The sequence below is a fragment of the Notamacropus eugenii genome, chromosome 4 (genome assembly GCF_028372415.1).
Source record: "Notamacropus eugenii isolate mMacEug1 chromosome 4, mMacEug1.pri_v2, whole genome shotgun sequence".
In the NCBI taxonomy this organism is placed as follows: domain Eukaryota; kingdom Metazoa; phylum Chordata; class Mammalia; order Diprotodontia; family Macropodidae; genus Notamacropus; species Notamacropus eugenii.
Genome location: NC_092875.1, coordinates 268,322,590 through 268,346,922, shown reverse-complemented (window position 1 = coordinate 268,346,922; position 24,333 = coordinate 268,322,590). Strand labels below are relative to the sequence as shown.

Below are 24,333 nucleotides of genomic sequence, written 5' to 3'. Positions count from 1 at the left end.
GTATAGTTGAGGAAATGGAGGTAAACACACCTTAAGTGACTTGTCTATGGTCACACAGTTATTAAGTGTCTGAGGCTGGATTTGAACTCTTTTTTGTCTTGACTCTAGGCCTAGTGCTCTATCCATATAGCTGCCTCATCTTTATCATTGTAATAATCTAATATAATCAAGCATCATACTAAATTTTAATGATTAAACAACATGCATCTCTCATGTATTATGACTTGCACTTTTAAAAAAATGTGTAAGACCTTTAAAATTTCTGATTCCAAGTAGCTTATAATACATTTAAGTGCACAAGATACACATTCATGTTTTGATTGGTTGAGATAGAAATACATATTATTTGTTAAACTGCATGGTGGATACCATACTCAAAATGTGCTTTTCTCAGGCTAAAAATTATAGCATGTTGGACACTATAGGAAAGAGATATTAGCATAAGGAATTACAGGAATATGGTTTTAGTCTTTTTTTAGTCAAATGTTTTAAGATCAATCATTGCCATGCTTATATATAACTAAAATATTCTTGTTCTACAAATGCATTTGAAATATTTGTCATGATTCCATGATGTGTATTTAGAGATTTGAACCTTACATTTGGTTTATGAAATATTCAGAAAGTAGCAGCATTTTCTTAGTTGGGGAGAAATTAAGAAGCTTAATTGGATCCAGAAAGAATCTTACTGTCTGTTGCAAGAGAAGAAGGACATAAAAATACTTCATTACTGGATTTATTAACCAGAATTACAGAGTTTGTGAAGTGTAATATTGATACCTCCAACTGAACTTTCATGCAAAATTAAAATGAAAAGTTTCTGAATTCCATTGTTCAACATCTATCAGTCATAAAATTGCATGTGGCATAATTATATATTGATAATGACTTGAGTAATCTGAAACATTGGCCATCATAGAAAAGATGCTGGCCAATCTCTGCTGCTTTTTCTTCTTTTTTAAAGCATCATAGAGATCTTTAAGTCTGACCTGTTTGATTCTAGCCTTCTGGCCATATTGGTGTGTATCATTCTGAGATGAGTGGGAAAAATGTATGATTAAATCAAGTTGGCTAAATGGTTCCATGGGACTTGTTGAATGTGTGAGGGGAGGTCATGAAAAAGGAAAAATTAACAAAAGATTTACAATTTCCAACGTGTCCTCTTCTGTGAAGCTTTAACTTCAGAGCTATGATAAAATTAGGCTCTGGGACAAATAGTGAAAAAATAGCAGAAGGAGAGGAGAAGGGTGTCCTCATGGTCTATCAAATCTTATCACAGAAAGAAGTCTCTACTCTTTAATCCACTTACATTTAAGAATAATGCTTCCTGACACTTTCCTCAGCTCCTCCAGGTAAATTCAAATAAATTTTTACTTTATATATGCGGAATGGAAAATTAGACCCAGACTGACAAAATTGTTCTTGAGAGAAGGTATTCAAAGATGTGGCGATGTAGAAAGCACACTGATTCTGGCATCAGAGCAGTTCAATTCATATCTGACCTCTGAAGTTTACTATCTTTGAGATCATCAGTATGTCATTTAACCCCTCTATGCCTTGATTTTCTTTTCTATAAGATGAAACCATAACTTTAGATGATCACTTGGTGGATTTCAAATTTTAAAAGTCTAATCTAAACTAAATATAAGTTAAGGTGGTAGGATACTTTTTTTAACAAACATTTTCTTATTTCTAGAACAGGAAAGGCAGAAATTCCCATAGATCAGAGGACATCTAGAGAACTACTTCACAGCAAAGAAATTCAAAAATCTCTATTTAAAGTACTTTAATAATTGCAAATATTTTGAAAGAATGACAACCAAGGCGGTAGACGGTCTTGAGAAAATACCATACACAGAAAATTTAAAGTAACTGGGCATGGTCAATAGAATGACAGCATTGAAAATAGAAATCTGAAGAGGATGGAGCAGGGTTAAGAGCACGTGAAAACTGTCTTCTACTTAAAAAAAAAAACTCTCATATGGAGGATGAATTAGATTTGTTCTGCTATTCATCAGTTAAGTGGGTATACGTTATAGAAAGGTAGATTTAGGCTTCATACAAAGAAGAACTTCCTAATAAAAACAGTTATCTGAAAGCAGAGAAGACTGATTTTCTTTTTGAGCTAGTGGGTACCATCGTACTAAAGTTTTAAAGAGGAGTTTGAAAGGCCAATTTTCAAGGATATCATAGAGGGCATTTTTATTCAGGTGTAGGTTGAATAAGGTTACATCTGAGATATGATCTAACTCTGAGATTCTATGATTTTGAGGTTCATTTTTCGTAAATAAAATTGGAATATTCCATGTTGCAGCCACTATGTTTAAGGTTTTAAAGGTGGAACTATATCATCTTGTTTGCTTGTTTTGGTTTTGATCCAAAAATTTTTTAGCCATGAAGGCAACCCTAAATTGCTCATCACTCATCATATTAGGTTGTTTTCCAATACAAACTTCTTTCTTCCCCCATCAAACTCTTAAGCTGAATGAGTTGTACTTCTCCTCTCCATGTTTTGAACTGCTTATTTGCTTTGGCTTCTTCTATTATTCCAGGGTTTGAAATGTGGATGGTGTTTCTGATTATTTGACCTATTTTTCACTTGTTTTAGTTAGGTCTGACTCTTCAAGACATCATTTGGGGTTTTCTCTCCAGCTCATTTTACAAATGGAGAAACTAAGGTGAACAAGAGTTAGTGACTTGCCTAGGGTTCCCCAGCTACTAAGTGTTTGAGGCCATATTTTAACTCAGGTTTCCCTGACTCCAGATCCAGTGTTTTATTGACTGTGTCACATAGCTGCCCAATTACCTGGCCACCGAGATTAAAAATCTTTTTTTTTTTTTGAGACAATCAAGGATAAGTGACCTTCCTAGGGTCACACAGGTAGTAAGTGTCTGAGTCTGAATTTGAACCCATAGCTTCCTGAATCAAGGGCTAGTGTGCTGTTCACTGTGCCTCACTGCCCCAAAACCTTTTTTGGTTTATGCTTTTTATTTTAGTTATTTTTTTAAAAAAATAATTCTACTTTAATGTATTATCAGTCCTCTTATTAAAAACCTAGGACTCCTTATAATACCATTCTGTCTCTCTGTTAGATTCTGGGAAGTCATCACTTGGAAGGCAGTAAATCAATGAATCAACAAGGATTTATTAGGCAGACAGCTGTGTGTGTAAAGTAAAAGTGGTAAGCAGCTGTTGATAATTACAGTTACCTCCTTTCTATAAAAGGAACATAGGACATTTTCCTGATTTTGTAACTGATACAGTAGACCTGGATGAAGGCTAATCCCTGGTCCTTACTGTCAGAGTATATACTGAGTGGTTTTTGAATGAAAGATGGATATAGAGTACATGGAAGAAGAAAAAGTTAAGTAAGAATATGTGGTAGCCACAATTTATTAGTGAGGCTTGGAGTTATACATAAATTAAGCAGTATTTTAATTACAAATGTCTAGGTCATTTGAGGATGTGTTTGGGACCTTTGAATGTGGTTTCCTGGAGGATCTAAACTGCCCTCCATCATACTTGTATTAAGGGATCTTTAATATAATTGAGAAATAACATGGAGTGAAAAGGTAAGTAACCTCCATCCTATACTTTGCTGTTGATATTCAAGGTTCTTTGAGTTTTCATGTAAGTCCTCACTGAGTGATTTAGAATTTTGATGTCTGTGATTATGAATCCCTGGTCAATGATAGTCATGATTTGAACCCTCATTACTCTATTAACAGAAAAAAGAGAGCACTGGGAATGAACATACAGACTCAGAGCAAGGCTGTGAGAATGTACTTATGTGTTTGTGTCCATGTAATTCCTTTTTAGATCCACCCACTTTTAACATGTCTTTTGAAATTTTTGATTTTTAAAAATATTCTTTATTACCTAAGTGTAGTAATATTATTGAAATAAGATGTTCCAAGAAAACATAAAAGACACAGATGACATATGGAATAAGGCTCAAAATATAAGAATCTAGATTTCAATAGGACAAGTTATCTTTCTAAATATTTTATCCCTAATTATGGTATACCCTAGAATAGTTACATGGTTACGTTCTTTCCCTAGATTGTTAGCTTCTTGGCTTAGATAGTTTATCCTAACATATTTATACAACCCCAACCTTAGTACACACATGTAAAAGCAAACACTCTGATGTACACAGGAGAGCCTGACGTACAGATTCTTAGATCTGCTTTTCTAAAAGGACAGGCAATTTTAGAGACAAACAAACAAGTAAGAGTTTTGAACATAAAGAAGAAAGTTTGATTGTAGACGTAGATGATATAATAAAGTTAAATTTTTTCACTTCTCTAATTTATTCCAATTTTCTAATGGATTCATTTTTCTATAATATATTTTGCTTATTTCATAGGTTTTACCCCAACATAGAATTAAACATTATATGTATAAACATACATATATTTTTGTGTATGTGAACATGTATGTATTCATTCTACCTAAACAGAAAAAAGGTGGGGAATTGTTTTCTTTTTTCTACTTCTTTTCCATAAAAAGTTAAAGATTTAGCTATGAATGCTAGCAATGTCTTTTTTTAAATGAACCCTAAAAGTGAAGAAGTCTGCACTATTATGTGTGCCTTTCAGCAAACCACTGATTATCCTTGCCCTCTGTTTCTTCATCTGTAAGATGAGGCAGTTGGATTAGATAACATTTGAGGACTCTTTCTGTGCTAACTCTCTCTACAGTTTAACTCTTCCTCATTCTAGTCTCTCCTGTACTAATCTGTTGAATTTTATGTTCTTGTTGACATAAAAATTTTTGGTCTCTGAACTATAACATAATTTATGCTTTAGGAGGGTGGAGTCAAGATGCTAGAGTAAAAGCGGGGACCTGCTTGAGCTCTCCCCAAAGCCCCTACAAATACCTGTAAAAATCACTAAACAAATTCTAAAGCTACAGAACCCATACAATGATAGAGTGAAACAATTTTCCAGCCCAAGACAGGGCTGGAAGATTGACAGGGCCTATCACACAAGGCTGGGAGCAGACTGCAGTCCATCATGGGCCATGCAAGCATAGAGAGGATCTGAGAAGGCCTCAGGGGACTGAATCACTGGCAACTGTGGCAATTTCTAGATTTTTGACGCATAAATACCAAAGACAGAATAAAAGGAGAGTTGGAAAACTCTGTAATACCTGAGTAAGAGAGGAGTATGGCCCAGCCCCAGTCCCAGGGTGGAGGAGATGGTAGTGGCAGCAGCAGCAGTAGCAGCAGCAGAAGCAGCAGTGGCAGCTGCTTCCTGAGCTCCTGGCTCACAGACTGTGTGGGAATCATGCAATTAATGAGAGGATGATTTAATGGATATCTTTGCTGACACTAAGGCAAGATTCTCTTGCTTTGCCCTTCTTGGATCTGGGTCACAGTCCAGAGTGGAGGTCCTGGGGTGAAGAGGAGTGCTGGTGTGGAGGAGCTTGTGGTGCAGTGGAGATGGAATTCTCCTCATAATTCAAAGACAGAAAAGAGTGCTTGGGGTTACTCACAGAGAAGAGTACAAATCAGGAAAGGAGCAAACACCTCTCCTTTGATCATAGAACTTTGGAAGAAATGAAAATGTACATTTCTGTAGAAATATCTCTGAAAAGAGATGCATAAAACCCCTGAACTTTGGGACGGTATACCACCTGTCCCCCACTGGAAGTAGAGCCCTTCCTTGATAAAGAGTTATAAAGTCAAGTATTTAGCTGGAAAAATGAGAAGATATCAAAAAACAAATTTAGACTATATAATCTTACTTTGGTGACAAAGAAGACCAAAACATAAAACCAGAAGAAGACAACATAGTCAAAACTCCTACATTCAAAGCCTCCAAGAAAAATATGAATTGGTTGCAGGCCATGGAAGAGCTCAAAAAGGATTTTATAAATCAAGTAAGTAGAAGAAAAATTTGGAAGAGAAATGAGAGTAATGAAAGAAAATCATGAATAACTAGTCAGCAACTTGCTAAAGGAGAACCCCCAAATACTGAAGAAAATAACACCTTAAAAATAGACTAACCCAAATGGCAAAAGAGATTCAGAAAACCAATAAGAAGAAGAATGCCTTAAAAAAGCAGAATTAGCCAAATGGAAAAGGAGGTTCAAAAGCTCAATGAAGAAAATAATTCCTTCAAAATTAGAATGGAGCAAATGGAAGCTAATGACTATATGAGAAATCAAGAAATTATAAAACAGAACCAAAAGAAAAAAAAGGGAGACAAGGTGAAATATCTCATTGGAAAAAAACAGCTTAGCTGGAAAATAGATCCAGGAGAGATAATTTAAAAACCTATTGCTTACCTGGAAGCCATGATCAAAAAAAGAGCCTGGACTTCATCTTTGAAGGTATTATCAAAAAAAACCTACCCCAATATTCTAGAACCAAAAGGCAAAATAGAAATGGAAAGAATCCACTGATCACCTCTTGAAAGAGATCCTATGAAAAACTCCTATGAATAGTGTAGCCAAATTCCAGAACTCCCACGTCAAGGAGAAAATATTGCAGGCAGCCAGAAAGAAACAATTCAAGTATTGCGGAAACAATCAGGATAATATAAGATCTAGCAGCTTTTACACTAAGGGATCCAAGGGCTTGGAATATGATATTCCAGAGATGTGTGTGTGTGTGTGTGTGTGTGTGTGTGTGTGTGTGTGTGTGTGTGTGCTTATATATGTACACATGCACACACACACACACACTAAGAGTGCATAGGGTGAGTTGATTATGAAGGGATGATATCTAAAAAATAAAATTAAGAGGTGGGAGAAGAATATATCTGAAGAAGGAGAAAGGGAGGAGCAGAGCTAAGATGGCGGAGTAGAAAAATGCATATACACTAGCTCCGAACCCACAGCCCATAGAGCACCTGTAAAAAATAACTCCTGGTGAATTCTGGAGCAGCAGAGGGACACAGAATGGTGGAGCAGAGGAGGTTTCTGTTCCAGAGAGCCTACAAACCTCTTGCAAAAGGTCCGTCGTGCTGCAGACCCAGAGCCCAGCCCTCCTTGGCCGCGCAGTGCTTAGAGGAGCGGATCCCGGTGGGCATCGGGGACGGAAGCTCCAGTGGCCACGGGGGTCCTTCCACCCACAGGTGATGGGGGTCGATGAGAGGGTCTCTTTGGTGGGTCGAGAGGGGAGTGGGGTGTCCCCATAACTCAGGCCCCCTTGGGAGGCAGCAGGGGAGGCAGCAGCAGACCAGGGCTCCCCAAGCAGGGAGGAGCCCAGATCCATTGTTGAAGGTCTCTGCATAAAACCCCTGAGGGAACTGAGCCCGTCAGGTGGCCCTGCCCCCACCTGAGCACCTGAACTTGATCTCACACTGAATAGCAGCCCTGCCGCCATGGAAGCCCTGAGGCTGGGGAGCAGCATTTGAATCTCAGACCCCAAGCTCTGGCTGGGAGGATCTGAAGGCCAAGTGGGTGTGAAGAGAATATTCAGAAGTCAAGTCACTGGAGGGGAAAATGCCCAGAAAAGGGAAAAAAATAAGACTATAGAGGGTGAACAGGTATTTCCTTCCTTCCTTTCTGATGAGGAAGAACAATGCTTACCATTAGGGAAAGACACAGAAGTCAAGGCTTCTGTATCCCAGCCCACTCAATGGGCTCAGACCGTGGAAGAGCTCAAAAAAGATTTTGAAAATCAAGTTAGAGAGGTGGAGGAAAAACTGGGAAGAGCAATGAGAGACATGCAAGTGAAGCATGAAAAACAAATAAACACCCTGCTAAAGGTGAACCAAAAAAATGCTGAAGAAAATAATACCTAACTCAATTGGCAAAAGAGGTTCAAAAAGCCAATGAGGAGAAGAATGCTTTCAAAAGCAGAATTAGCCAAATGGAAAAGGAGGTTCAAAAGCTCGCTGAAGAAAATAGTTCTTTCAAAATTAGAATAGAATAGATGGAGGCTAATGACTTTATGAGAAACCAAGAAATCACAAAACAAAACCAAAAGAATGAAAAAATGGAAGATAATGTGAAATATCTCATTGGAAAAAGAACTGACCTGGCAAATAGATCCAGGAGAGACAATTTAAAAATTATGGGACTACCTGAAAGCCATGATCCAAAAAAAGAGCCTACACATCATCTTTCATGAAATTATCAAGGAAAACTGCCCTGAGATTCTAGAACCAGAGGGCAAAATAAGTATTCAAGGAATCCACCAATCACTGCCTGAAAGAGATCCAAAAAGAGAAACTCCTAGGAACATTGTGGCCAAATTCCAGAGTTCTCAGGTCAAGGAGAAAATATTGCAAGCAGCTAGAAAGAAACAATTCAAGTATTGTGGAAATACAATCAGGATAACACAAGATGTAGCAGCTTCTACAATAAGGGATAGAAGGGTGTGGAGTAGGATATTCCAGAAGTCAAAGGAACTAGGACTAAAACCAAGAATCACCTCCCCAGCAAAACTGAGTATAATATTTCAGGGGAAAAATTGGTCTTTCAATGAAATAGAGGACTTTCAAGCATTCTTGATGAAAAGACCAGAGCTGAAAAGAAAATTTGACTTTCAAACACAAGAATGAAGAGAACCAGGAAAAGGTGAACAGCAAAGAGAAGTCATAAGGGACTTACTAAAGTTGAACTGTTTACATTCCTACATGGAAAGACAATATTAGTAACTCTGGAAACTATTCAGTATCTGGGTACTGGGTGGGATTACACACACACACATGCACACAGGTACACATACATAGAGACAGAGTGAATTGAAGAGGATGGGCTCATATCTTAAAACAATGAAATCAAGCAGTGAGAGAGAAATATATTGGGAGGAGAAAGGGAGAAATGGAATGGGGCAAATTATCTCTCATAAAAGAGGCAAGGAAAAGACTTATTAGTGGAGGGATAAAGGGGGGAGGTGAGAGAAAAACATGAAGCTTACTCTCATCACATTCCACTAAAGGAAGGAATAAAATGCACACTCATTTTGGTATGAAAACCTATCTTACAATACAGGAAAGTGGGAGATAAGGGAATAAGCAGGGTAGGGGGGATGATGGAAGGGAGGGCATGGGGAGGACGGAGCAATTTGAGGTCGACACTCATGAGGAGGGACAGGATCAAAAGAGAATAGAAGTAATGGGGGACAGGATAGGATGGAGGGAAATATAGTTAGTCTTACACAACATGACTATTATGGAAGTCATTTGGAAAACTACACAGATTTGGCCTATATTGAATTGCTTGCCTTCCAAAGGGAAGGGGTGAGGAGGGAGGGAGGTAAAGAAGTTGGAACTCAAAGTTTTATGAACTACTGTCGAGTACTGTTCTTGCCACTAGGAAATAAGAAATACAGGTAAAGGAGTATAGAAAGTTATCTGGCCCTACAAGACAAAAGAGAAGATGGAGACAAGGGCAGAGAGGGATTATAGAAGAGAGAGCAGATCGGTGATAGGGGCAATTAAAATGCTTGGTGTTTTGGGGTGGGGAGAGGGGACAAAAGGGGAGAAAATTTGGAACCCAAAATTTTCTTAAAATGAATGTTAAAAGTTTAATAAAAAAAAAGACATGAATGGAATAAATTAAAAACAGAAAACAAAAGGAGAAAGGTTGAGTTAGGATGTGGTAAATTATCACACATAAAAGAGGTCAGAAAAAGCTTTTACATTGGAGAGGAAGAAGTGGTTGGTGAGAGGGAGTGAATGAACCTAACTCTAATTGGATTTGGCTTAAGGAAAGAATAAACTACATACTCAATTGGGTATCTTATCCTACAGGAAAGTAGGGGGAAAGGGATAAAAGGGGTGATAGAAGAGAGGACAGATTGGGAGAGGTGATATTTGGAAGCAAACACTTTTGAACAGGGATAGGATCAAAGAAGAGAATAGAATAAATAAAGGGGGCAGGATAGGATGGAGGAAAACATAGTCCTTTACAACATGACTATTATGGAAGTGTTTTGCATAACAATACATGTATAACCTATGTTGAATTGCTTGTCTTCTCAGTGATGAGGATGGAAGAAGGGAGAGAATTTGGAATTCAAAGTTATAAAAACAAATGTTAAAAATTGTTTTTACGTTCAAGTGGGAAATAGGATATAGAAGTAATAAGGTGTAGAAATCTACTTTCCCTATAAGAAAAGGAGGGGGAGGGGGATACAGGGTGAACCAGTGTTAGAGGGGAGAGGAGACTGGGGCAAGGGGTTATGAGAATACAAGTCATCTTGTGGTGGGGTGAGGGGAGAGGTAGGAAGAAAATTTAGGACTCAAAATCTCGTGGAAATGAATGTTGACTAAAATAAATAAATCAATACAAAGAACAGAAAAATAAATTATATTTTTAAAAATTTTTTATTTCTTAGGAGTGCTTTTCAAATCACAATTTTCTTATTTTATTGAATTCATTTTAAAAAATGAAATATTCATATTCTATAGCAACAGTTTTAAAAACCATATTTTTCACAGCATGTGTTTATCTACAAAATGGTATGACAAAGATATTCACATAGTTTAGTTTATTATCCAACTATTTATAGTAAAGTTTTATCTCCTTCGAATTCCTAGACATTGCAAAGAGGACAGATGCTAAGTATCATCATCAAATACTTAACATTCTGATACAGGGTTTGGGAAATTATGAAATGAGCCCTCCCAGAGTATTAGACAAGTATATTTCTGTGGTCAATGGCAGAAGAAAGCCTTCCATATAATCTTGACAGGGGACCCCAAGTCCTGTTAAAAATTACCAGGATGAGGTTCAAATGAAATGCTATACAGAACATGTTCCAGCAGTCAGGAACCTGTGGCCTCAAGATTACAATTGGGGGTTTGTTCTGTGACATTTGGATTCAGTCAAAGGACCACACTTGAGGACCAAGAGGGTCACATGTGGCCTCAAGGATGTAGGTTCCTTACCACTGTAGATGAATCACAAAACTCTACATACTCAGATATTAGAATAATATGAGTGTAATTTTATAATAACATTTATATTTCACATTAAAATTTGTTAAATGTTTACAGATACCAACTCATTTCATTTTTCACAACTTTTGTGGGAAGTAGGTAACATTATTATGCCAATTTCACAGATGAGGAAAGGTTAAGTGACTTAGCATCACACACTAAATATCTGAGGTTATATTAGAACTCAGATGTCCCTGACTCCAGGTAATGTATCCAAATTATATGTGTATAATCATATATACATAAATATGTATATCATAAATTGTATATGTATAACAATATGATTTGTAACACAAACTTGATATACATTTATTATAAATATGCACATAGATTACAGTCTAGTAGACAGAGTGCTGAGCTTGGAGATAGGAAAAGCTAAATTTAAAGTGTTCCTCTGCACCTTACTAGATATATAACTTTCAACAAATCACTTACCCTCATATACTCCTACATACTCCTCATATTCTTGACAAGGTGGGTTTTGCTGCAGTTGGGGGAATTTGCACACTGGAATTCTTCAGACCAAGGAATCATTTGAAAATTTGCCTGTTTTCTTATTAAAGTCCACGCTGAAGTTAGTACATATCATTTTAAGCACACATGCAAAAAATGCTTCTAGGTTAGTATTTAAGGGAAACTTTAATCTGTTATATTTTTAAATGAAAAGGGATATCTTGAATTCTTACTTATCTGTGATAAACACAATTTTCTTGAATATGCATAATGATTCTGATGTCAAATAAAGCAATAGATGAATCTGTCCAAATGGGATTAGAAAGTAAGTGATTCTTCAAAGCAAAGATCATGATACAAGGAAAAGAACATGTCTCTTTGAACTTGGAGGTAGGGCACCTCAATTCAGTATTGGCTCCACTACTTCCTATTTTATCCTGGCCAAATGACCTATTTTCTGAGACTCTTTTCCTCATCCATAAAATGAGGAGTTTGGACTAGATCATTTTTCAGGTCCTTTCTAACTTTAGAGCTAAAATTCCATCATCGCTGCTATGTGCCTCATTCAAAAACATTATATTATCAAATATCTGGGGAAGTTACTGAGCAATGATCTATCATGAGGACTCAGTCTGATAAAAGATTAAGTTATATGGTTTCAGATAAGTAGGTGGAAGTCGACTACCAGTTGTTAAGCCACTTGGTGTTGGCAACAATGTCACTTGCACTTCATTAAAATTATCAGGAGAAATCATTGTTGAGTTCATTAAATTTAGCTTGAATTTAAATATGTGAAAAGGAAAAAAATAATCAAAGCATACTGTCTGTTTATAAAACCTATAGTCTGTTAATGGAACCTGAAGTCTGGTTCTGAAATATTAGGGATATTATTACGAGGAGTATTTTTGTTTCTGTTTCTGTTTCTAAATAGACTTTTCTTATGACAATGAGGCAAACTCTTTTCTTGGGAGACAATGTTTTGAAGTATGATACAATACAGAAAACCAATAATACATCCGATCTTTGGGACTATACTAATCTCTCCTCCTTGTGCTTTCCAGTGTTCTACAAATTCATGGAAAAGCTCTTCTTTTTAAAATTAGTAGGGGCATTCCATTCATCAACTGAAGAAACAGACTCCCTGAAGTGCTAGCTAGTTCAGAGATAATAAATTTCCTCATTATCTTTGACTTTGGAATTGCTCCACTTAAGTACTTGTAGGATGGCTAACTCGGGATGTATTTTACTACAGAAGCAAAATGTAGCCCTTGGGGAACTCCTACTTTTCTCCTTGGGTGGCCAGGAAGAACAGTTTAAGTAATATTTTATTCTGCTCTAACTAAGCTGTGGAGCTGTACGGAGCTTTTTAATGAAGGAGGGAGAGAGGAATAGCAGGAAGAAAGGAGGAAGAGGAGAAAAGACAGAGAGTGAGAGACAGACTCACAGATAGACAAGGAGACTGAAAGAGTTGATCTGATTACATCACCATAATGTTGGCCATCAGATTTTAACACAACTCTGCATGGGTGGGTGGGTAAAAAGGATAGTCTATGTTCAAACCAACTCATGAAAATAATTTACTAAAATGTATGGGGTGTTGAGATGAGCATCAGTGAAAGGAATAGATGAAATCACAGTTCCTGTTATAGTTCCATAATAGCAGGTCATATGCCTATGAATAGCATAACAGAAGTTTAAATTTTATTGCACAGGCTATCACTCATCCTTGAATACACTCCTTCTTCTACCTCTTCAACCATACAAACATGCAATCCAGATCTGAGCCTATGTTTTGAAGCCTTTCCAAACTGGTAGGACTTGACAGGTAAAATCTACATTCATGTTACAATGGCCTCAAGCATCCATCCAGAATCTTCCCTATACTGTAATGAAGCATTGGAATAAAGTTTCATGGAAAAAGGTAGGACTTTGTGGGGTGTGGCGAAGGAGGCAAAGAAACAGCCTTGGAAATTAAAATCAAGTATGCCTAACCTTCCCCTAAATATGTTTGACTTTTCTTTCTTCCTCTTCAAGTTAAATAGTTGTCCTGAAAGCAAATTAAGTCAATATTCCTTATTACTGGTTCAGCATACATTCTTAACTGCAATCCAAATCAACTACTTCAGTCCTGCAGGTGAATTTGTGCCATTAATAATGTGAAACACATCCTGGGATTCTGGATTGAAGAAATTAGCTTTCACTTCAGAAATCCTGCAGCAAAGAAAGTTTTCTCTCTTAGCTGGAATAATTTCCTGAATACAGTTCTCTCTGGTACCAGTCAAGTGCTGATCAGATATGGAAAAATATTTCATGAAGTTTCACACTATCAATAAAGATTTCTTTCCCCAGTGCCTGAAATCATGCTATTGAATCTTTTCATCCTCCATGTAGGAGCAAGTTTAACATTTCCTCTCTAACTGAAAAGCAGCTTGGTGATACTGTGAATAGAATGCTGGGTCTGGAGTTAGGAAGACCTGAGTTCAAATCTGATCTCAGATACTATGTGACTTCTGGCAGGTCACTTAACATCTGTAAGATGAGGTGGGTGTGAGAATCAAATGAAATGATATTTATAAAATATTTAGAACAGTGCCTATATGTAAGGACTTTCTAAATGGTAATTATTATTAATTATCATTATTGCTGTCATTTACCCTAATTATAATATCCCTAGCATGCATTTGTAGAGCCCTATACATGCCTAGTTCAAGATCGTGGTAGCACACGATATTGTTGTCCTAGGAGGTCTTACTTAGCTTGTGCATAAAATGACCGAGAGATTATATAGACTAAGTGTCCTCAAGTTTGGCAAACTTCTTTTCGTTGGTGAAATGGAACTCATCTTAATAAGCAGAGGGTCTTTCCTCAACTTTTGTTCAAAGGATTCTTCTTTTTTGCACATCTATCTATCTATCTATCTATCTATCTATCTATCTATCTATCTATCTATCTATCTATCTATCTATCTATCTATGTATCTAATCTATTATATCTATCACATCTGCCTTTATAACATATCTATCCAACTATAATATCTATCTATCTAACCATCCTTATTATCTCTCCCTTAGAATGTAAGCCCTGTTTCAGTAGGGATTGGATCATTCATTGAATTTGTATCTCTAGGACCCAGCACAGTGCCTGGAACATAGTAGGTATTTAATAAATACCGATTTATTGATTCAAATCCTATCCTAGGCACTTGGTAGCTGTATGACTGTGGGCAAGTCACTTACCCTCCTTTGGCTTCATTTCTTCACCTGCAAAATAAAAGGACTGGACTACATGGCTTTACAAGCTTCTTCTAGTTCTGGAAATGGAAAAAAAATCTCATCTTCATAGAAGAAGTAAGAGAGTCTGGATGTAGTATCAATCAACCAAGAAGCATTTTACTGAACATTTACAATGTGGCTAGCACTGTGCTAGGTGCAAGGGATACAAATATAAAAATGAAATGCTTTCTGCTCTCGAAGTACTTACATCTCATAAGGAAAGACAATATTTCTCCCTTGATTATCTGTGTTGTTTTATTCTATCCCTAGTAATCTAATAACTCATGATAGCATCAAAGTACAAATTATTTTACTGACATATATTAAAAAAAACCCTAAAAAATTAAATAAAAGTTAATGGGCTGGGGACTGGCAGCTGGGGTGGATCAGGAAAAGTCTCATGTTAAAAAGGTGGATTTTAACTGAGCTTTGAAAGGAAATAGGAAAATAGAAATATTGCATATATTGTGGGGCATGGCCAATATGTAAGTTTTTCTGCATTTTTCTCTATTTCTTTTAACATTTTTCTTATAGGGTTGAGTCACACTTTATGGAATGGAAGGAGGATATATTTGTAAATTAAAGGGGCATAATAGATACATTAACAAAATAAAATTAAATACAAGATAAAATTAAAAATAAATTCAACTCTTTGAGTAAAGTACAGTTTTCATATTAAATTAAATTCTTATCTTCTCCTAAAAAATATTCCAGACTCCTCAATCTAGTGTTTTCTCCTTAAATTGAGATGATAAAAATAGAGCAAATGCTATTTCATTGAGAGAGTCTTCTAAATGCTCAATTACTGCTGGGAACCGCCCCATCCATTTCTTAGAAGCTAAAGCACATAGTAAAGTACATGACAACAGGGTGTTTCAAAGTTCCTGCTGACTCACTTTCTTTCCAGATAATTTTGAAAGTTTGCTAGCTTTTAAAATAGGCAGAGATTCCTAAGTTAAGGCTAAGACCCATAATCAAGCCTCCTGTGGAAAATCACTAGCTTCCTAACCCATTACCAAACACTAACTGTAGGGAATAAATAGAAGGAACAGCAAAGCGTGAGAAAGCACACATTCTTATCTGTGAGTTCAGAAGAAAGTGAGTTATTGTTAAGTATAGAAAGTGCGTTATTGTTAAGTATTTACACCCAACATAAAGTTTCCAGTGAATTATGCTTTATAGATGTAATACTTCTCTGAGTCCTCCCATCATCCTCTTTGCCCTCTCTCTACAGAGGCCTTTTCATTTAGATAAAATTTTAACAGTGAAGATACATATCTTTGGGGAAGAAGCCAAGAGGGGCAAGTAGAAAATTTGATGAGTTCAAAGTCCTGGGAGAGGCAAGTGGAAAATGGAGTGAGAGCAGAGTTAGGTTAAGACCCAGACAGCACCTTGCATCACCTAGTGTAGCTAAGGGAATTCCATGAATGGTCAACAGCTCCCTTTGACAGCAGTTAGAAGCTTGATTTGAGAACCTACTATACATACCAGGTACCTGAGTTACCAAAAAAAAAAAAGTGTCAACAATTCTTTCATTAAAGATCTTAAATTCTAGTTAGGGAAGCACAACAAATATGATGAGTAGCACAAAAACTAATTTAGCAAAGTGGGAAGTGCTGACAATGAGGAAAGGCTAGGAAAAGTATGCTGTAGGACATAGAACTTGAGATTTTGATGGAGGCAGAGGTCTTCAAAGGTGGAGAAGAGAATGATGAGCATTACAGACACTGGGATTCTTTGTATCAAGGCACAGAAAAAGGAGGTAAATTGTTGTATACAAGGAAATGCAAGTAGGCCAGAGTACCTGGAAGACAGCATGTACAAAGGACAGTAATGGTGAAAAAATTTAGAAATATAGAAATGTCATTGTATAGGACAGTTGGTTATTTCATATTAAAGATTCATGAGAAGCATCTGTTTAATAAAAAGACCACTAAAAATATAATTGTACTTTATTTGTAAAATTCATGTACAAATTGTACATGTCATCATGTATTGCATTGAACAAGAAGTAGAGGAACTTTATAAAGAAATCTGGAAGATTCTCCAAAAGATACTAATTACAATACTAGGTGATATTAATGAAAAAGTGGGCATAGTGGGAAATGATGAAAAATACACTTAAAACATTATTTAGGTGTAAGAAATTAGTGATTCTGAAGACTTACAGAGTATATAAAAGCCTTACAACCATGTCTTAAGAATCTTTTCTCACCCCTCAAAAAGAAGAAGAATTAGAAGATACTAAATATTGTTAACCCTGATTAACTTCACAAAAAAGGAAAGTTATGCTTTAGTGTAGATGAAATGACTTAGGTGTGAATCATTTCTGAAGTTGTGTACGTACACTTACACAATCAACTTATAGCAAATAACACCATTAATACCTAAGAGAAATAATTCAAAATGAGAAAAAATGGCATTCAGTTAAAATAGTTCTAACCTGCCCAGTTTAAAATGGCTTCCTAAGTAAAACAAAAAAAAATGAGGAATAAATAAAAGAATAGTCTTTAACACAGATTATCACCATTTTCTAGGGAAATTAGTTTATTAAATCAGTCACAATAAAAAATCAAAAGAGATGTGAAACAACTTTAGTCAGAGAATCTTTAATTTCTTTGTGAAACAGAGTAGGAGGCAGAGCCAAGATGACTGAGTAGAAAGACTGACCTGTAGAACCTCCCCTCCATAGCCCATAAAATATCTGTAAAAATGACTCTAAACAAATTCTAGAGCAGCGGAAGCCACAAAACCATAGAGTGAAGGAGATCTCTAGCCCAAAGAAGCCTGGAAGTCCAACAGGAAAGGTCTATCACACCAAGAGTGGAGCAGAGTGCATGGAGGAAAGTGCAGCCCAGCCTTGGCAGCAAGAACAGGATGAGAGCAAGCCTTGGGGGCAGAATTCCCAGCAGCAGTTGAGTGTCCCAAATCCCTCAACTCATAAAAGCCAAAGACAGCTTCAAAGGTCAGCAAATAAGCTTTTTCACTTGAGTGAAAAGGGAGTAGGGTCTTCTCCTAGCTCTGGCTCTAGTCAGCGGCCTCAGCAGCAGCATCCATTTTTGGAGCCCTTAGCCTAAAGACCCTGTGGGAACTGAGCCACTGATCTGGGTCTCAGCTCTGACTGGAAGTCCTAGGGTGAGGAAGAGTGCTGGCATGGTAGAGCTGGTGGAGGCTCTGGAAAGGGAATTCTACTTAAAAATTCTGGGAAGACAAGCTTTGGCAACTTCCAGATCAGAGTGCAGGCCAGGAGAGGAGCAAACTCCTCTCCCTTGATTGCACCACCTTGGAGGAATTGAGAACTTACAGGTAGCCAGAGTATACCCTCCTTTTGACAAAGGACTCAAAAGTCAAGTAACTGACTGGGAAAATGCCCCAAACAAGGGAAAAATAATTATAGAAGGTTACTTTCTTGGTGAACAGGTATTTTTCTCCATCTTTTTGGATGAGGAAGAACAATGCATATCATCAGAGGAAGACCTAAAAGTCAAGGCTTCTGCATTTAAAAACCTCCAAAATAAATATTTAGTGCTCTTGGCCATGGAAGAGCTCAAAAAGGATTTTAAAAATCAAATAAGAAAGGTGGAAGAAAAATTGGGAAGAAAAATGAGAGCTATGGAAGAAAATCATGAAAAGTGAGTCAACACCTTGCTAAAGGAGACCCAAAAAAAGGCTGAAGAAAATAACACCTATAAAATACACTAGCTCAGTGGGCAAAAAAGGGTCCAAAAAGTCAATGAGGAGAAGAATGCTTTACAAAGCAGAATTAGCCAAATGGAAAAGAAGGTTCAAAAGCTCACTGACGAAAATAGTTCTTTAAAAATTAGAATGGAGCAGATTGAAGTTAATGACTTTATGAGAAACCAAGATATTACAAAACAAAACCAAAAGAATGAAAAAATAGAAGATAATGTGTAATATCTCATTGGAAAAACTATTGACCTGTAAAATAGATCCAGGAGAGGCAATTTGAAAATTATGGAACTTCCTGAAAGCCAAGATCAAAAAAAAAAGAGCCTAGACATCATCTTTCATGAAATTATCAAGGACATTCTAGAACCACAGGACAAATTAGTTATTGAAAGAATCCACCAATCACCTCCTGAAAGAAAGCTGAAAAGAGAAACTCCTAGAAATATCGTAACCAAATTCCAGAGTTCCCAGGTCAAGGAGAAAATATTGCAAGCAATCAGAAAGAAATAATTCCAGTACTGTGGAAATAAAATCCAGATAACACAAGATCTACCAGCTTCTACGTTAAGGGATTGAAGGGCTTAGAATATGATATTCCAGAAGTCAAAGGAACTAGTATTAAAACCAAGATTCACCTACCCAGCAAAACTGAGTATAATATATCAGGGGAAAAAATGGTCGTTAAATGAAAAAGAGGACTTTCAAGCATTCTTGATGAAAAGACCAGAGTTGAAAAGAAAATTTGACTTTCAAACAATGGAATCAAGAGAAACATGAAAAGGTGAACAGAAAAGAGAAATCATAATGGACTTACTAAAGTTAAACTGTTTACATTCCTAGATGGAGAGATAATATTTGTAACTCTTAAAACTTTTCTCAGCATTTGGGTAGTTGGAGGGATTATACACATATATCTATAGACAAAGAGCACAGGTTGAGTTGAATAGGAAGGGATGATATCTAAAAAATAAAATTAAGGGATGAGAGAGGAATATATTGGGAGGAGAAAGGGAGAAATGGAATGGGACAAATTGTCTCATGAAAGAGGGAAGGAAAAGTTTTATCAGTGGAGGGAAAAAGCAGTGAGGTGAGAAGGAAAAAATGAAGCTTACTCTCATCACATTTGGCTTAAGGAGGGAATAACATGCACACTCAATTTGGTATGAAAATTTATCTTACTCTACAGGAAAGTAAGGGAGAAGGGGAAAAGTGGGGCAGGGGGATGATAGAATGAAGGGTAAATAGGAAGATGGAGTAATTAGAAGTAAACACTTTTGGGGAGGGACAAGGTCAAAAGAGAGAATAGAATAAATAGGATGAGGGGAAATATAGTTAGTCTTATACAACATGACTATTATAGAAGTCTTTTGCAAAACTACACATATATATCCTATATTGAATTTGTTGCCTTCTCAGTGGGGATAGGTGAGGAGGGAGGAAGGGATAGAAGTTGGAACTCAAAGTTTTAGAAACGAATGTTGTAAATTGTTTTTGCATACAACTGGGAAATAAGCTATACAGATAATGGGGTATAGAAATGTATCCTGCCCTACAAGAAAAGAGAGAAAATGTTGATAATGGAAGGGAGGGGTGTGATAGAAGGGAGGGTAGATTAGGGGAAGGGATAAATCAGAATGCATGGCACTTTGGGTGGGGGGAAGGGAGAGATGGGGAGAAAATTTGGAACTCAAGATTTTGTGGAAATGAATGTTGGAAACTGAAAATAAATAAACTTAAAAATAAAAAAAAGAAACAGAGTAGATAATAGCAATCCAAGTTCATGAAATAAACTCTTTTATAAATTCAGTGGAAGAGGATGGTGAAAGATTCAATATGTAATTAATATAATGAAACAGTAGAAGGGGAAAAATTACAGAAGACTTGTTAAGAAAGCCAATTAAATCAGATGGGATCAAAAACACAGAGCTGAAACTGTAAGAAATAGAGGAGAGGAAAACTTGAAATGATTTGTCAAGATTTATATAATTCGTATTTTTCTCTGACAATGAAACTGATGTCTTCAAACTCTATAAAAGTCAATGAAAGTGGTACTATAAAACAGTGCTTCTTAAATTGTGGCTCACAAACCCATATGGGGTCATGCAACAATGTGGGGGGCTGAGAAAAATTTGGCAACATTAAAAGGTTTCTGAATCCTCGATCACCAAAAATTAATTCAAAATCAAATGTGTAATGAATTCAAGCTGTTTCTGGCAGCACTTATCCACATTGCATCGTGTAGCTTCACTGTAGACATGGTTCTGACCATGTAACATGTGCACTTTGCACTGTGCATGCTGACAGACAACACAGAGCCAATGAACGCTGCCAGAAACACCTCAGCTCAGATTCAAGACTATCATATGCTAGGAATTGCAATGTTGTTACTGTATATACAAAATTGTTAAATGAATTTGTGCTTGGGATTAGGAAGTAATTTCCAACAATTTCTGAAATGGCTCAAAACATACTTCTGCCATTTTGTGTTATCTATTTATCTGAAGTGACCTTCTCAGTATTGATGATTTTAAAAATCAAAATATTCATCAACTCTGAAAAATGCTGAAGATGGTCTATGTCCTGCAGTATCAAATATTCTTCCAGGATTTAATTCTTTATGTAAAAACAAACAAGCACTTATATCTCATTAGTATGCAAATTTGCTTTTGTCTTTAATAAATGGTAAAATTTTGTATGCATGCCAGAGAGATGTTTTAAAATAAATTTCTTTATGATTTTTATCAGTAAATGTTTGATTTGTATACCTATTTTATACACTTATATATCTGGATCATGTAAAAATTTCTCAGGCAGAAAGAGATCACAAGTGGAAAAAGTTTAAGAAATTCTGCAATAGAACGTAAGTATGGCAAGAGTCCTGAACTAGACCAAGTATAGACAGACAAGGTCCGTGCCTGAGGTGGCATAATTTTGTAGATATTAAGGGATAGATTATGAAATAAAAGTCTCAAAAATATTAGCACCTCCCTGTCCCCATCAAAGGCAACTAAGATAGTATAATTATTGTTCTATGTGCCTACATTTCTATCTCTATGACTTTCTTTTGAGCATAATATAATCTAGCCATCTTTACATAGCACTTTAAGACAGTGCTACAGAGTTTGCAAAGTACTTTAAAGTATTGTCTCGAGTTACCTCACAGCAGCCTTGGGTGGTAAGAGCTGTCATGGTCTCTGTTTTACAGATGGGACAACCTAGTCGAATAGAGGTTAAGTTACTTTTTGTGGGTGATGCAGCTAGTCAGGATCTGAGGTAAGATTTGAACTCGTCTTCCTGACTCCTGGTTCATTGCTCTATTTATTGCACCATGCAACTGGCTAATATACTCTAGACACAGTTTGGCATGGCAAATACAATGGTGGGATTGAAGTCAGAAAGAATTGAGATTTTTTTTTCCTTTTATTTAACAGTTTAAAATAATTGAACATTTAACTTTAAAATATATATAAATAATTTTGTTACAAGTATCTGACATATAAAGTGCTTTTCACCCAAATCCACAATTCTTTCCACTTTCCTTGAACACAGACAACTGGTAAATAAATTAACCCCAAAGCTTTCTATGTATTCGTCACTTGGCTGTCAGATTTCATAAGAAGATTATGATGATGATAATATGCTGTCACTTCTTTTCTCAGAATTTTTGTCTATAAAAATATAGATTTTATAAAATAAGCTTTTACCTTTAATCAAAACAGTGCCACATTTATGATGGGCACAAAAAAACTAAAAACATTTCTAAACTCTAGTGTTTTAAAGATAGGTAAAGAAAGTGATGAACTGAAATTAAATTAAATTAGAGGTTCTTCATCAATAAGATGTCTTTCATGCATATTTTGAAATCATGAGAAAATCTTTGAAAGATGTAACAGCCGAAGTAACCTTGTTCAAGGCTTCTCTGATGATTAGTAATTCTCTGATTATTCATATCAAATGAGACATAAGATAAAGGGATAAATAGTAGCACTGTCACTCAGGATGTTCAGTATAGTGTTCAAATAGAATATTTCCTCGAAATGTTTCAGTTTGTGGATGTCATTTTACTGATTGCATCAAGACTTGAAACAGTACAGAGTCTGTGAAATGATATCCATAATTGAATAAGAAATTTTTGCCTGACTGTCCAAATGGGGAAAAACAACTATGAAGACTGTCTACTGTCTTTACCAGTGTTTTCCAAACCATGTTTCAGTTACACATTTCTATCACTGAAATTTTTTTCAGCATGTACATTCAATATGTATGTTTACTTATTTATAAAAGGTATACTCGAACTAATTATAATAGCTAGCATTTATATAGCATTTTAAGTTTTGCAAAGCACTTGCAAATGTCATTTTACTGAACTTATTAACTGGATACCCAGACAAAGAAATAACCTGATGAGAGCCACACTGAGACTGTGGGAGTATGCATGTGGGAGTCCTGTTGTAGAAAGCAAGGGTCACTAGGGGAACGCTGCATCCTCTGAGAAGGAATTCTTATGCCCAAGGACTGTCACAAAACATACCATGTATTACATTAGAACATCTTCCACATAGTTGCCAAAATCATTTCCCTTAAAAAAATCTGACAATGTTCCAGATTTCTCAATGAACTGCAGTGGCTCTCTACTGATAACTGATTTTCGAATAAAATACAAACTCTTCTGTTTCTCTTTTAACATTTATCATGACCTTGTTGCAGTCAATGTTTCAAGCATCACTTTATATTACTCTTCTGTCACTCTACAATCTAGCCAAACTTTCCTTCCCATTGTTTCTTATAGGTAACATCATATCTCCTGTCTTGACACCTTTACACTTGCCATGCACAATGCCTAGAATTCACTCCCTCTGTCTCTGTCTCCCGGAATCCCTAGATTGCTTCAAGACTCAGCTCAAGCACTGTCTTCCACGTGAAGTCTTTCTTGCTTTTCCCCAAATGCAGTGTATTTCCTACCTAACATGTCTAGTTTGCGTTTATTGTGTATATTCTTGTTTATGTATGTACTTGTATGTGTTTCTCCCTGATGTATGAACTTCTCGAGAGCAGGAACTTTTTAATTTTGGGCTTTATATCTCTAATGCCTAGCATATACCTAACAAAGAGTAGGTGCTTAATGCATGCTTATGGACTGATTTCTTGGAGAGTTGTAGAACAAAGCGCTAAGCAACATCTTAGGGAAAATACAATAAAACTTATTTCAGATAGCTTTTCTAATATATATAGATATAGATATAGATATAGATATAGATATATATACACACACACCCCATATACTCACACATATATCCATATATATGTATATATATATACATACACACATATATATATGCGTATATATATAAGTAGCTTTTGTTAATAAGAAATTACAGCAGATTAAAAGATCATGGTCTAGGAAATAGATTGTGGAAAATTCAAAAGAAAGAAAGATAGGTAGATAAGATGGATAGATAGATAAAATGCGCATCTCTATTATATATATGTACATACATAAATCATACAAAGTCATATGTATACATAACTCTACTCCCTCAAACATATGCACACAATGTAAAACCTTTGCTTGAGGAATGAAATAGTGTAAAATTGTATAACTTATACTGATCCTTCTTTATATAATTTACTCTGGGATAGAAGTTATTGTCCATTTAGTCTTCTTAAAAGTATCTCATAAAAACCAGAAAAGGATGCCACAAAGAGACAAAATAAAAGCACAAGAGTGAATCATTTTCCTAGTGACAGAGCCCTAGTTACATCCTTGATCTCTCCTTATCACATGGCTGCACTTTGTTATGCAGGATCATAAGGCTTCATTCTTTGATACTTAAGACCTATGATGACCTACAAAGCTACAGTTGTCAAACATAATGTAAAGATATGGACAGTTTTTGTGGATATCATGATAATTAACATTAAAGAATTTCAAGTTCAAGGTGTGGACTTTAGCTGACAGTATTGATGAAAGTAATTCATTATATTTCTCTAAACAAGCAGTTCTAAAATATGA

At 36.1% G+C, this 24,333-nt stretch overlaps 1 pseudogene; it reads right to left on the bottom strand.

Moving 5' to 3' along the window:
* LOC140502494 (uncharacterized protein C1orf198 pseudogene) overlaps positions 1-7,041 on the bottom strand; it is a 138,278-nt pseudogene extending 131,237 nt beyond the window's left edge.
* Positions 7,042-24,333: the final 17,292 nt, after the last annotated feature.